We start from the raw sequence: 14025 nt of genomic DNA, 5'->3' as shown, positions 1-14025 counted from the left end.
ATACTTAACTCGCTCGTTTAAAGCATGAGCGCAATGAAATCACTAAATCTGCAGTAATTGGTGAGTAATGGCGACCCATAGTGTAGAAACTATTCTTGAGCTCCATTAAGGTCGAGCGGGAGCGGCGTCTGCAGTAGTTACCAAGCAAAAATTATGATGTGTAAAAATACAAACGCAAGCGATTTATTGATATTACGGCTAAAAAAAATTATGGTTATCGACATTGGGTATATTCCGGTGGAAAAACACAGAAAATTGCAACAGATTTTACTTGAGGGCTACAAAAAAATTACAAAGACTGAGATGTGGCTAATAATGCGCTGAGCTCGGTTTTCAATCGATTGCAAAACTGAGTGAAAAAGCAGCAGCAATCGGTTGGCAATTGGCAGGCGATCGGTGACAATCACCGCAAACGACCCGTTCGAGTTTAATGCAATTAAAGAGTTGGTTTGGGAAAATAAGTTTTCAACTTCCTGTTGTTTTACGTTGTTGAACGACCAAACAAGGAAGGAAAAAAGAGGCGGTCCTTTTTATATTTGCAATGGTCAAGCGAGTCGAGCAGTTATATTTCGAAGGTTATGGGTATAGAAGCTCGACCAAGAGGGGGCGCAATGCGGCTCGCACCTCAACGGCAAAATAAGGAACTGAGTTGGTTTATGCGGATTTAAACGTTGCTTCTCTTCTACTGGTTTTGACAAACATAATAACTCTTCGCGTATAGTTAGCACGCTGTTACTTTAACTCAGTACTTTTACTCAAGCATAACTTTAGTCAAATAGGGTTGTATATGAGTAAAAGTCGTAATGCAACAAATGGAGGCTTAAATCCTAACTTTTGCTGGCTATAGTGCGTAATACATTTTAGACAAATTTTAAAATAATCTATACAGATATGTGAACATTTTTCCCATTTGAACCTGATTTTAAAATACTCTATAGTTTACATATCGTACGTCGAAGTAGTTGGGCGCGAGAACACATAGGTTGGAAACGACAGCTTAAACAACGTGTAAACCCCCTGGCAAAATTATTACAAAAGAAGTAAATAATTATAAAGTCATGGTTTGTTTATTAAGAAATGCATACATACACTTATTTTAGTTGAGGAAATACAAATTAACAAGTTAAAATGCAGTCGTTTAATTGGTAGCTAGTTAAACTGGAGACAAGAATTCCAAACGCCAAATCTTTAAGTTACCTTTACAACCAAAGATTGAAAGGGTGCCTTTGGCGTGAATATGTACCGAGTTTTTTGTTTTTCACGCAGATGAATAAGATTGCAGTTATTCTCGTTTTGTTTGCAGTTGCCTCTATGGTCAGTGCCTCAGCTCACCATGGGGACGGTAAGAAATAAAATATTAAAATAAGCATGTAAGTTACATACAGTTTGTCGTGCTTGAGTTTATCGCACGGCGAAACAAAAACAATTTATTGTTTTTCTTTGTCAGTCAATTTATCCGGTCAACGTCTACAAAAAGCGCTGCGTAATTATGATCAATACGCGAAAAAATGCGTCACCCCCCCCCTTTCCCTCTAAAGTTCATTGTTTTGTTTGTTGCAGCTGACGATCACGTCCCACCCTTAATGCAGTCGTCCGCAAGTGTGGCGGTTGCCTGCCAAGCCGTGGTCTGTCTCTTCTTTGCACTGGCCGTATTCGCCGGATACAATTAACCAACACCCCTTTTTAAGGACGTGTTGTTGCCTGTCAATAAACCAAGCAGGAGAACAAATGGTGTCGGACACAACTGTTATGTTTGAGGTGGCCTTTATAGTCTCAGCTCTATTTTGAATTTAACAGCATTTATGAAAAATATCTCAGTTCCTTTATCCGTCGTTATTAAGCTCTCAACTGGTGTTAAGATAGTTATATTTCATTAAAATAAAGTAACGGATAGAACAAACTCTTTCATTAGAAAACAAGACAGGTTTAAATAATTCTATTTTAAAATTGTTGTGCTTGTTAGGCGATAATTCATGCAAAAGATATTTTCGAAAAAAAATTATATTGTGTCTTTAACCATGAAGTAATATTTGCACAAAATAAAATACGAAACGGGTTAATAAGTCAAACAATTTACAGTTAAGGCGCATTTTTGCATAACGCATAAATGTGCAAATAATCAATTATTGGCCAATTAATGAGTTTCTGGAATACACTTTTTGTGTTTATTTTGATTATGAGCTCAATAACCTTAGGCAAATTACTAAAAGATACAATAAAACTCGTTTATGAACTTTGGTAGTCACTGAGAAGGGATGTCCGATAATATATTTTTTTTTCAATAAAAAGCCACTAAACGGAAAAGAACAAATGGGAAATACTTTGAAGTATATAGGATGCTCGGTCGATAAAGGCGCCTAGTCGATTTCGTCAATCTGAGATTAAAATACCCTAAGATTCAAGATTTAATTTACTTTTGTGCATTTTTGCAAATATTGAAAAAAAAAGAGAGCAACACAAGGACAGCGAAATGACTTTACGGTCATCGAGGCGAGATGCCCACTAAAATAAAAAAAATATAAAAAACATTTAAACAAAAAGTTTTTGGCATCCTAAACCACTTGTTCAAAGGCATTTTTGAAAACAAGGCAAAATATAAACATCCTAAAACCACTCATTCGTAACATAAATTGTTTTTAAAGAAAACCAGTGTACTGGCAAATTATATTATTTCGGTTTTACAACCACACGTATAGCTGGATTTGCACAAATGCACTCCGTGACTATCACAAACCAGAAATACAATGTTTTCTCTATCGGAAAATCGATGAAACAAACCGAAAACCAAACGAATGCCTTAAAGATAAATGTTCACTAGAAATATAAGGGACAGTCTACTTCAAGATTGCTGCACATGTGTTAAACAGGCCCCAAAGCACTCTAAACTCGCGCACGAAAATGATTGTCGCAGACTAGATCGGGACACAAACCCCAAAGTAGCTGCTAAGGAATAGGAATGACTCTACTTTTTCGAGCAAAACGTTTATTGGACAGAACGATAATTCGTATACGGCAAATAACCATGCACACCAAGTGCTCGCATAAAGGCTACAGCTTGTCTCTTATCCATGAGATTGCGAACAGTGCTCAAAATGTGTCCGATTCTCTCGGTATCCACCCGACGAATAATCAAACGACACCACGCAATAGCAAACGAAATCGCACACGAAGATATCACGCAGCGCTGAAAAAAACGAGGCTGCGGAAAAAACACAATGTACAATGTCCTATTGCCATAAGAAAACCAAGTCGGCGGGTAGCCGACCCAATCGGCGATTCGGCCAAACGCATTAGTTCGGCACAAAAGGCCTACAATAGTTAAATTTGTGACAATGATATACGTTAGTTTTCTTAATTTCACATGAAAATTTTCAACTGAACACATGAAATCTTCAACTGAACGGTAAACATAACAATTAAAGCACAAAAAACCCGATTTTTAACCATTTTTGTATCGCGCCATTCTTACATACTTTAAAGTTAATTTTCTTCAGATGTATTCGGTCAAATTTTCGGTCGAGTAATGATGTAATGTCATTTGTTCTAATAGTGCATAACTTATAAGCAAGTGGGCATTATGTGTACCAACAAATACTTCATTTAGATGGGAAACTGCCTGTTCATCTTAATATCTAATTCAGCGACAACCCCTAAAACTGCACAATTTATGAGTAGGGCTACAAAGTAATTGTTTTATGTGGCACCTACCATACAACAAGCATGCAAAATATAAATAAAATGCGAAGAATGCTAATATCAAAGCTGTACACCAGTTCTATTGGCACCTTTTCTTTTTTATAAGCATTTTAAGAAAGTGAATGTTTGGCAGGAGAGTTCCGCGAAATGATTTCCAGTTTATTTGCAATTCGCATAATACTTGTATTTAAATTTTTTTAAATATATGTTTAGATTAATTCAAAATAAACCTGGTAATTAAACAATGGAACCGAGTGGCCGTCTGCAGTAGTTACCATGCAAATTTATAATTTGAATTGTGAATGTCTTGTTACAATAATAAGTAAATTTGAAAAAAACGCAGCGTGTAAGTTATACTAAGGCTACACAAAATGATGGTGAAAGACACTACATAAGACAGTGGTTGGCAAACTTGTTTCGTCGCGGCCCAAACTACCCTTTTCGGAGCTATTGGAGGCCCATTACATTAGACCACTAAGAAAACAGTGTCAGGATATTTACAGATCACAGATGTTATTAAACACATATGTTTGTGTGTGTCTTTCATTGTCAGGATATTTGTTTGAAGTTGCAGGAATGAGAATGACGTCACAAAGTTGGAAACGCTTGATTTTCTGGAACAAACTCGTGCGCAAAAATTAAGCTAGAGTCCAGCTTAATTGTGCGTATAAAAAAATAAATGAATAATTAAAAAACAAAATTGGGTTGATTTGTTTTAAATTGGAAAAACTTCAATTAAAAGGGTACGTGACGCATATGGCACATAAAAGTATTCGAATATTGCCCATAAAATATTATAGGATTATAGTCAACAGAAATTGGACTGCACAGTTATGAGTCACACGACGCAAGAAATGATAGAATATCGCTTTTGGGCTGAATAGATTCAAGTATAAAACTAATAAAAGTACATAAAAATCCTTACATTTGACGTCACAAGTAAAGTCGTACTTCAAGTAATTTAAGAAACGTGGTTTACCGAACCATTCGGTGTGGTAATTGGCAACCCAGAAAGTTGCGTCTATTTGGTTTTAGTTGGCAAATCGCTTACCTTAGACGACTAGACGTGCACTTATACATAAAAGATTAACTCTATATCAGGGGTGGGCAACCTTTTCAACACAAGGGCCAGTTAAGAAATGTTATGCTTGCAGGAGGGCCGCACATCAAATAAACACTAATTCATATTTTCAGCTTTTGCTAGAAAAAACTAATGAGCTACTAGGCTGCAACTACGGCGTTTTGTCAGTGCTGTCTACTTGCGGATTCGGAAATAACTTTTTTGACAAGTGTAATTGTTGCAAAATAATTCTTTATCGTAACAACGTGACACAAGTAAAACTTTACGAATGAAGATTGTTTTGTAATAGCTTCCCATTCGAGTTCAACTGCATAAGTGTAGCGGTGTACCCTATGGGTTACATCGCACTTCAAACAGGCTGATAGAGCAAAAGTCCCAACATGGTGCACACTCGTCACTCATGGCCTTATTTAGGTAGAATTAGCTGGAAGAAGGTGAAGGGCCGCACAAAAAATGGAAAAGGGCCGCACCTTGCCCACCCCTGCTCTATATCATCTCCACAGATGAATGGCGGCACCCGCCATCATGTAAAACGTTCGAACATCCCACGTAAAAGAAATCCATTACGCTAATTTTGTTTTAAAAAAAATTACAGCACAGTGCCCTAAAAGTTTGCAAATCTTAAGTAGAACCACAGTCGCGCAGAATTGCAAACGCAAGCAGAAAATCTGCAGCAATCGTTTAGCAAATGGCAGGAGGTCGATGCCAATCGACCTTCGCAATTCAGACGAACTAGGAGTTGGGTTGCGAAAATGGTTGGCGCCTTCCTGTTGTTTTGCCTGGTTAAGAACTGCACGACAAAGAAAAAAGAAACATAAAGGTTTTCATAGCTGCAATACACTGCTAGAATTGTTAGATGTCGGAGGCTCAGAACAGAACCACTCGCGTGATGGGAGCATCATTTGTGGACTGCACCGTTTTGGCAATGCTAGGCAGTAGCTGTTTTACGCAAAATTCAGACATTGCTGCGTTTCTACTTACATCAACAAATTAAATCTGCGTGTGACTAGCACGTTGCAAACCTAACCCAAATCATTAGGATCACAGCATTGGCCTATTTCTTAATTCGCAGCAACTTTTAGCCTGGAAGATAAGGATGTCGGGTTTTAAAATCGCGATATTCTACTCATAAAAAATAAGCTGGAACCTAAACACTTGGCAAAATAACCGCTATACAATTAGAGAAAAATCCATGTTTATATAAGGCTGGTCGCATTGAAATTTTAGATTTACTTGAGGAAATTAATCTGCAGGATTGCTAGCCAAACGTTAAAAGTGTAAACATAGAATCCTTTAGTTTCGAATTTTGGTTAATATTTTAGTTCTTGAATTATGGGGAGTTATGGGGTAAATAAACCAAGTATAAAACTTTTTTTCGGAGGCAATTACTAACGCGTTTTTGCTTTTCACACAGATGAATAAGCTTGCAGTAATCCTCGTTTTGTTGGCAGTTGCTTCCATGGTTAGCGCCTCAGCTCACCATGAAAAGCGTAAGTAAAAAAAATAAAATATAAGCAGTTTTACTTAAAAACTTAGCATAATATGTAACGTGTTGCCTTTCGTTATGCTTGAGTTATTTCTACGAACTAAAACTAATCTGCGCCATCGCTTCTCTTAATTTGCTTGTTTAAAAAAGCGAAAAACAGTTAAATCAACATAATTGCGATACGAATTAGCGATTCTAAAGAGTTTTAACTAACACAAAGACTCCCCGCCTAAATGTGAAGAAAAGTGCAGTCTTGAAGCTGTTTAACTGCTTTTGAAAAAGACGCGTAAAATCGTCAACTTTATTTACTGTATACTGCAGCGGTGGGCAAATGTATTGCATTTGCAGCAAATACAAGTACCAGAGGGCCTCAGAATTATTTCAAAACAAAAACGGTAAATAGTGCAAGTTCAGCAATAATAACAGAATTGTAATATAATAAAACGGTAATAATTAACACAATAATAGTAACGGTAATAAAACTAATAACAAAATAACACGCACAATATTTATCAATATCAGTTTTTTGTTAATTAACTCTTCGTCTTCTATGTCTAGTGTTACGTCATAAACAGAATGCTGGACTAAATAAAGAAAAGTAAAAGAGAGAAACGTTCATAAACGGTATCTTGGATTCTTGGTAGCCTCTATTATATTTTGAAAATTTTGCCATTCGACTAGAAGAGTCACAAAAAACATGCCGGCGAGCCGCATGTGGCTCGCGTGCCGCAATTTGCCCATCCCTGCTATATAGCGATACTTAATAGTATAGATTTGTTTTAACGCCTTTGGATGAAGCACTTTAACTTGGTTTATTTGCAGTGAGTGAACACCTGGAAGAGCAGTTGGAGGCCTCGTCCGCCAACGTGGTCATGCAAGTCTCCCAGGCACTCCTATGCCTCTTCATGGCACTAGCCGTGTTCGCCGGAAACCTTTAAGCCAAACCGCTGTTTCTGAGCGCCCTGTTGCTTGCCAATAAATCAAACAGGAGTAAAAATCCCTTGTGTTTATCATACCACCATAATAAGTTTAAGTTAAGCGCGGTTTGTTTTACCTTTGTCAAACAAAGGAAATATTTAAATCTATCCACAAAAGCGATCAGCGTTGTATTACGTTTAGAAGATATCTTATTGTTTTCAATAATCTCTTATAATAATAGATTTCGCAATTTTGCCCGTCATTGCTCATTCTTTTATTGGAAGTTCCTCAGGCATTCAGCTCTAAAGTTTTTTTGGGGAATATTTTCTATAATTTTGGTTTTAGACGGAATGAGGGACATCTGTTGTTTCATACATATGTGTGTACACATGTTTCATTAAATTTCATACGGAATGAAGGAAATCTGTTCAGTTGAAGGGCACCCTACATACAGATGTCTTTCAAATTTTAATCTAGTATATTATGAATTATAACGCCGCAGTTAAATTATATATTGATGCGACCTAAATTATAAACACCAATGCCGTTTCGTGAAAATATTCATCATAAACATTTTTTTTGTTACCACAGGCTCGTTACTGTGATGCCTTGAATTCATTGGGACTAATATAAGGTTCCTATTGGACTCCTTATAAATGATTTCTGTCAGAAGGTTACAAACATCGACCGACCTATACTTAATTTACCAGTCCAGTTTATTAGCACTCGAAAGGGCCGCGCACCTTGCAGCTTGAATCGTCTGGCGAACAAGTTCAACGCAAGGCACTAGATAGGGCGAGAGAGGAGGGAGAGATAGAGAGGAAAGAAAGAAGGCACTCTATTTTACTACGTCACGAGAAATGAAAAATGCACAACGGCTAAGTTTACGAGACGGTGATAACATTGTAATTAGATTACGTCACACCAGCCTTTAGTACCCAGCAGACTGACAATATCTATGAAATACGATTTCGTTCACATCTTTACAGTTTATACAATGCTTTGACGCGATAAAAAAGGTTTGTTTTTATATGAAACTTGTCCACTTATCCTACAAAGATAAACACAATGTATAATGTTTTGCGGTTGGCGGAAACTTTTACCTGGATTCTGTGCAGCAATACGAGTTAATAACTGCCACAACTTAATTTTCGGCTAAAATATTTTTGGTGAAAGCCATTATTTAAATCAATGTTTAAATCTTTTACGCGTGCCTATTTAAATCGGAAGTACTATATAGACTGGTTGATTCAAGTGCTGTAAGTCAGTGTGTATTTTCAAAATATGATAACCGGATAAATCAAATGCATAATGCAGCGACAAAGGAGCACAGTTGCACGAACTATTGCCGATTAGATAAGAAAGTTATGATAACTTAAATTCTGTTATAGTTTCTTAATTATTATGAGTAACTCCACTACAAAACAAACTAACTTCATACTGACCTCGGGTGGTTACTAAAAACGAAAATCGAGATTTTGACTGCAACAAAAATATAAATGAACACCTTTCATAGCCGGTTCACAGTACTTTGTATTTTCGATTGCTGGTACTTTGCATTTTTCAATTGTTTTTTTGATATGATATGAACCCATGGGACAAACCATAGGCAAACCCTTAGACAAAACACCATACATTTTGATTTTTTAATATTTGAAATGATGTAAATTTGTAAAATATCTGCTTTTCGTTTTTAGACCACGGAATTTGAAACTTAATTTTTAACCATAGTATATTTTAGAAGCACAATGTAGCCCAATTAGGCCATGTAAATTGTGCAAAACGCACAATTTCGATCAAATTAAGCAGAAAGCGGTAAGAAAACAAAGCCCTTTGTTTTACCCTGGGCGGTTAATCAACTTTTATAAACTTAGATAAAGAAGATACAAATGACGACCGTGCTTTTCAAATACACTAAAATACTCTATGGTTAATGTAAATGCGATAGAAATGAATTTTTTTTTAAGAATTAGGTTCCGTACTAAGATTTGATGTTATTCAGTTTACAGTATTCAATGAAAACCTCAGGTCTATTTTGATATCTTAAAATAATCAGCTATGGCGATATTTAGTTTGAATTGAATTTCAACCTTGTATAACGACCATTTCTACCAAGTTTCGCCTTTTCATGTAAAACCACATGGACGTGTGCGGAACAAAAAAGAAATGCATACGTGTCGTATTTTTGGTGGTTCATATCTTACCTTTTATGTTTCGCTACCGTCCCACCTAATTTTTATAGCCTACTGGCATGGTCGGAGACCTTACTACAGGGTTGTTGCTTTTCTAGCCTACCCTGCTTACATCATTGATCGACAGATTCTGTGAGACTGCGATAACTTTCAGTGTAGCCTAGCCTACTAAATCAGTGTAGCTTAGCCTACTAACGAGTTTTTTCCATGAAAGAAAAATCTTTCAATGGAACTGAACATATTTTAATTTAAACGTGTTTTGTACTAACAACAAGTATTTTTTATCCAGTGCTTTACTTTTATTTAAACAACGGCATTTAATATTTATCGGAAAATCAGCCATAGAAATCTAGTGTATTTATGCTACCAGCTCTTTTAAAAAAGCACTGGCTGTTACTTTGGGACAATGTTGTAATCACTTGACTTGACATGGTTGCACTTTAGTCACCGTATAATGACCTGACTGAATTTCAGTTCATTTTCGATGTGAATTGAACCTAAACGTCACATGTTATGGCATTGACTTTGACTGATACTTGTTGCTACTTTTTGCAAATTACTTAGGTCGGACTTGAATCTTGAACTGCTTAAAGAAACGAATATTACGTTACGAAGCGTAAAAAAAAATTGCGTTTACATTTAGTTCAAGTTGGCAAAAAATATAGTTTGGCAGGCACTCATCTGCCACATTTGGCACGCGGGCCTGATCTACGCTGAGACTATTTAAACATTCTTATAGCTACACCAACTTTTAAAGTACGGTGCAACTAATACTTGGCTATATCACGCGACAACAACTACATCAGGGCGTGGTCCCCAGGCCACCATTGTTCGTGGCCCGCGGACCAATGTTGAATTATTGTAATGCTTCAAGTTAAACGTTTAATCAAACAAATATAAGTTACGAACGAATTGCTAGCATGTTCGAATAGTTTGCTTATAATTACGTTTCGCGAGTTACATTAATAAATTACCCGGGTTTCCATCCCTCAATAATTCTCATCTAGAGGGACAAGAAGGCTTAATATTTGTTATGTGCTAAACCGGCTTCAAGTGAAGGCACATGTGCATCGTATGTCACTTACTAAAATGACTGTTTTGCGAACTTATATGTTATATTTGCGTTTTTTCCGCAGCACGCAAATGTTTTCCGTCTTTTTAATATGGACTTAACGTAGAAAGTATGACTCTACTTTAATTACGTTTTTTGCCAATTTAAACTAATGAACGATATAACATATCGAAGTTCTGGAATGTTTTATATAGGTTTCATGACTGTGTAACTATCCCTATAGCCAAATTAGGATAGTTACACAGCCTAATTATCAGCCAGATTAATCTTAAAACATTTTTTGCTCGAATCGAGTAGGCCTACGTCAATTTAGCAATAGCGTATATATAAGTATGCAACCTCTCTGGCTTAAATTAAAACAAGATAAACAACGCACGGTTCGTTTAGCCCGCGAACGTTTTTACATGTTTTTAACCTTACTGTTATGGGATCAATGGCTCACAACCCTTTTGCTTTAAACATCTGGTCAATCCAGTGCGCTAAAAAAATCACGCATGTAACCTACTACTAAAAATGGCTCTGCGACCTATATTTGGGTCGCAGCCCACAGTTTGCCGACCACTGTAATAAAACAACCAACCAAATAAATTTCACTTTTATTTATGTAAATTTTATTATCTTCTGATTTGTCTCAAAGAGATGTAATAATCAATTATTTTTCAAAACAGAAAACATGATAAAAGATGATGAAGCAACAATATTGAATTAAAAATTAAACAACTGTGCTTAATTCGTGTTATTCTTACGATTATAATTTTTTTTGATTAATTTCGTGACATGTCGGTATTGTTCATTTTTGCAAACACAAACACCAGAAGTCAAGGAGTTGCTTAAATTAAGACGGCAAAATATAACTTATTATCAGCCGATTACAAATAAATTGTGAAAGACGGAGTAGGCCGTATGTACTGAAAAATAAAAAAACTTAAAAAACAGTTTTACCAGTTTCTTGAAAATAACCACAAATGTTCGTATTAAACAGAATAGTCAACTTCTTTTATATACATATTTAATAACGAAATGAATTGATAAACATCAATAAGATTTGTAGTAGGATAGACGAATAATGTAGTAAAGAAGAAGTGGACAATATCCACATTTTACGAGTAACAGTTTCCAACTTTAAGCGGAAAATGACAATAAAAAATGATTGTCAGGTTCCTTTAGTTAAGGCCACCACCAGGAATAGTAAAGAACGAAGCCCACAGATGGAAAGAAAATTGCCAGCACATAGAAAACCACCACCGCAAGCCGAAACCTGGGACAAAAAGGATGTTTTACTCAGCTTTGTTTGGTTTTCGGTTACAGCACAATCAATTTAGTTGATCGCCCCATTGTATAAATCTATAAATGATTCTTTCATTACGGTTAAAATTATCAATCCCGTCAGAAGTAATGGACTAATGGTGATTGTAGAATTATGTCGCTTTGTGTCCATTTTTATCTAGTGTATTTTAGCTACAGCCTACAGGCATTTGTATTAGCAAACTTTTGCTTAAGCATAATTATCTTGTATTAGTTGCGTACCGGTATTAAGTCGTTGTTTTGCTTTTAGTGCTATTGTTCAATTCTAAGTATTCAGGGACTATTTCGCTACTATTGTTAAAAAACAGATAATCTAATAGTGTATAACATTTTTTACACAATTTGATGAAGTGGCACAAAAAGGGTTTTCGGTCGGCAAACGATCCTTCTTTAAGTTGGACGAGGCCATTAGACGGGAGTTAGTCTTTTGTTATTGATTAAACACGAGTTATGCTGACGTCATAAAAACGACTGGTTCAAAGGAAATGTCATAAACATAATTGTTAGACTGGCGGTCAACCGGACTCGAAACCAAAAGGTGCACATTGTGCGCACAATAACCCTGATGAGGTCAGCTGGTATATGCTGCCGAAACGTCGGTTTATAATTCGTTTACACCAGAAGAGCGATTTCTATCTATCTTTAGAAAAAAATTGTTAGAATTAGTTGAACATTGAAATAGCGATACGTCAGCTTAGATTGTTTGTTTTTAAATGATCAATGACTCCTGAAAGTAACTTTCTTAATTAATGGCTTTATCGACCTCCCTGATTCACTACATTAAAAAAAAATAAAAAAAAAAACTTCAACAAAACCAGAAAATTGAAGGCGTCACGGCACGCATATAGCACAAAAACAATTAAGGGAACAAAAAAATACTCACTACAGAGCGTAAACCAATCGTAATATAAAAAATGGAAATGGTTGAATACAAAAATTTTAAACGAAAAGCGCAACCTAATCTGCAGCAGAAATATTTGCAAAAAACTTTAAGCAAGATTATAAACGAAATACTATTGATAGATATAGTAATATGAAGAAAAAATGCGACAGAAAAAAATTAAATATAACCTCAAATGACAAAGGAAAATGGAATTATAGTAAAAATAAATTAAACTCACAAAAAAAGGCAATCGAAATAAAAACATAAAGATCAATTACACTGAAGGGAAATTATTAAAGACGAATGTAGAAAAATGATACAGAAACATAACAAATATATAATGTTAGATTACAGAGAAATAAATAATTACTGAGAATAAAAAGTAAAGGCATACATTTATGCAGCATCCAAAAAGGTAAAGAATCAAACACAAACTGGACAACGTTCTTAGCTTTCGTTTGCAAATTTTTCCACATTAATTAATTGCAAATTGCAAACTATTTTTTGAGCCACGTTAACATAAAAACTTTTACTGCAAAAGTGCACATTTATTTTTTTAGCGCTGCACCTGAATGTATTCATTTTCCTTTTCGTCAAACACTTCGAGCAACCAATGCTTGTTTAACAGCCCTGCAAGTGACATTACCTGACGTGGCATACCTTAGCATTGTGATTTTACATTCAAATATTGCCTTTCGTGTTTGTAAATATATATTGCAGAATTCCTCATACAATTTTAAGTAACGTAAAATCGGGCGAGAACTGCGCGGTTCTTTTCCACGGAGATCGTTTTTCTTTTATCTGTATATCTTCTGGTAAGAATTAGCCTACAAGCCCTACATCTGCCTGTCTGTCTGATTTTAACTTCGATAATAATCGGCTGCCGAACAAATACCGCCTTACCATCACAAGCGGTATAAAAAGTAATCGGTGAACACAAAGTGTGAACCTTTTTAGCCACTTTCGGCGCACATGCACATTAAGAGCACATCAAATTCACGTCAGGTGCACATTAGACGCAGATTTAGTGCACATTTGATGCAAATATCGCAAGTGCACAATGTGCATATTTTAATTCGTGCACATATGACACAAAAAATGCGCACAATGTGCACCTTCGAATGCGATGCACATATGACAAGTGCGCATTGTGCGCACAATGTGCACATTTTGGTTTTGAGCCCGTCTCCTGGCTGTTGTTCTTGACTTCTTGTTCACTGTACCGGTACTGCTAATTTTTTTAAGTTTATATGCTTGTTGTTTATCAGTTTTTCGTTTGACAAATAGTTAAAGTTGAGATTTATTTTATAATGCAATTTTAAGCACTACATCGTGACTCAATTAACAATCGAAAGAAAAGCCTTAAGTCACTAACTTGACTGCTGTGAAGAT

The 14025-nt window shown here is 35.8% G+C and overlaps 2 long non-coding RNA genes across 2 annotated transcripts; both read left to right on the top strand.

Annotated features, from left to right (window-relative positions):
* The first annotated feature begins 666 nt into the window (after positions 1 to 666).
* Positions 667 to 1844, top strand: LOC146135973 (uncharacterized). The gene is made up of 2 exons (XR_014501605.1): positions 667 to 1342; positions 1561 to 1844. It is a non-coding gene; the product is annotated as an uncharacterized LOC146135973 (long non-coding RNA).
* Positions 1845 to 5766: 3922 nt separating this feature from the next.
* Positions 5767 to 7260, top strand: LOC146135972 (uncharacterized). The gene is made up of 2 exons (XR_014501608.1): positions 5767 to 6267; positions 7086 to 7260. It is a non-coding gene; the product is annotated as an uncharacterized LOC146135972 (long non-coding RNA).
* Positions 7261 to 14025: the final 6765 nt, after the last annotated feature.

This window comes from Ascidiella aspersa, chromosome 8, assembly GCF_963924565.1.
Source record: "Ascidiella aspersa chromosome 8, kaAscAspe10.2, whole genome shotgun sequence".
NCBI classification, from domain to species: Eukaryota; Metazoa; Chordata; class Ascidiacea; order Phlebobranchia; family Ascidiidae; genus Ascidiella; species Ascidiella aspersa.
This window is presented reverse-complemented; position numbering and strand designations above follow the sequence as displayed.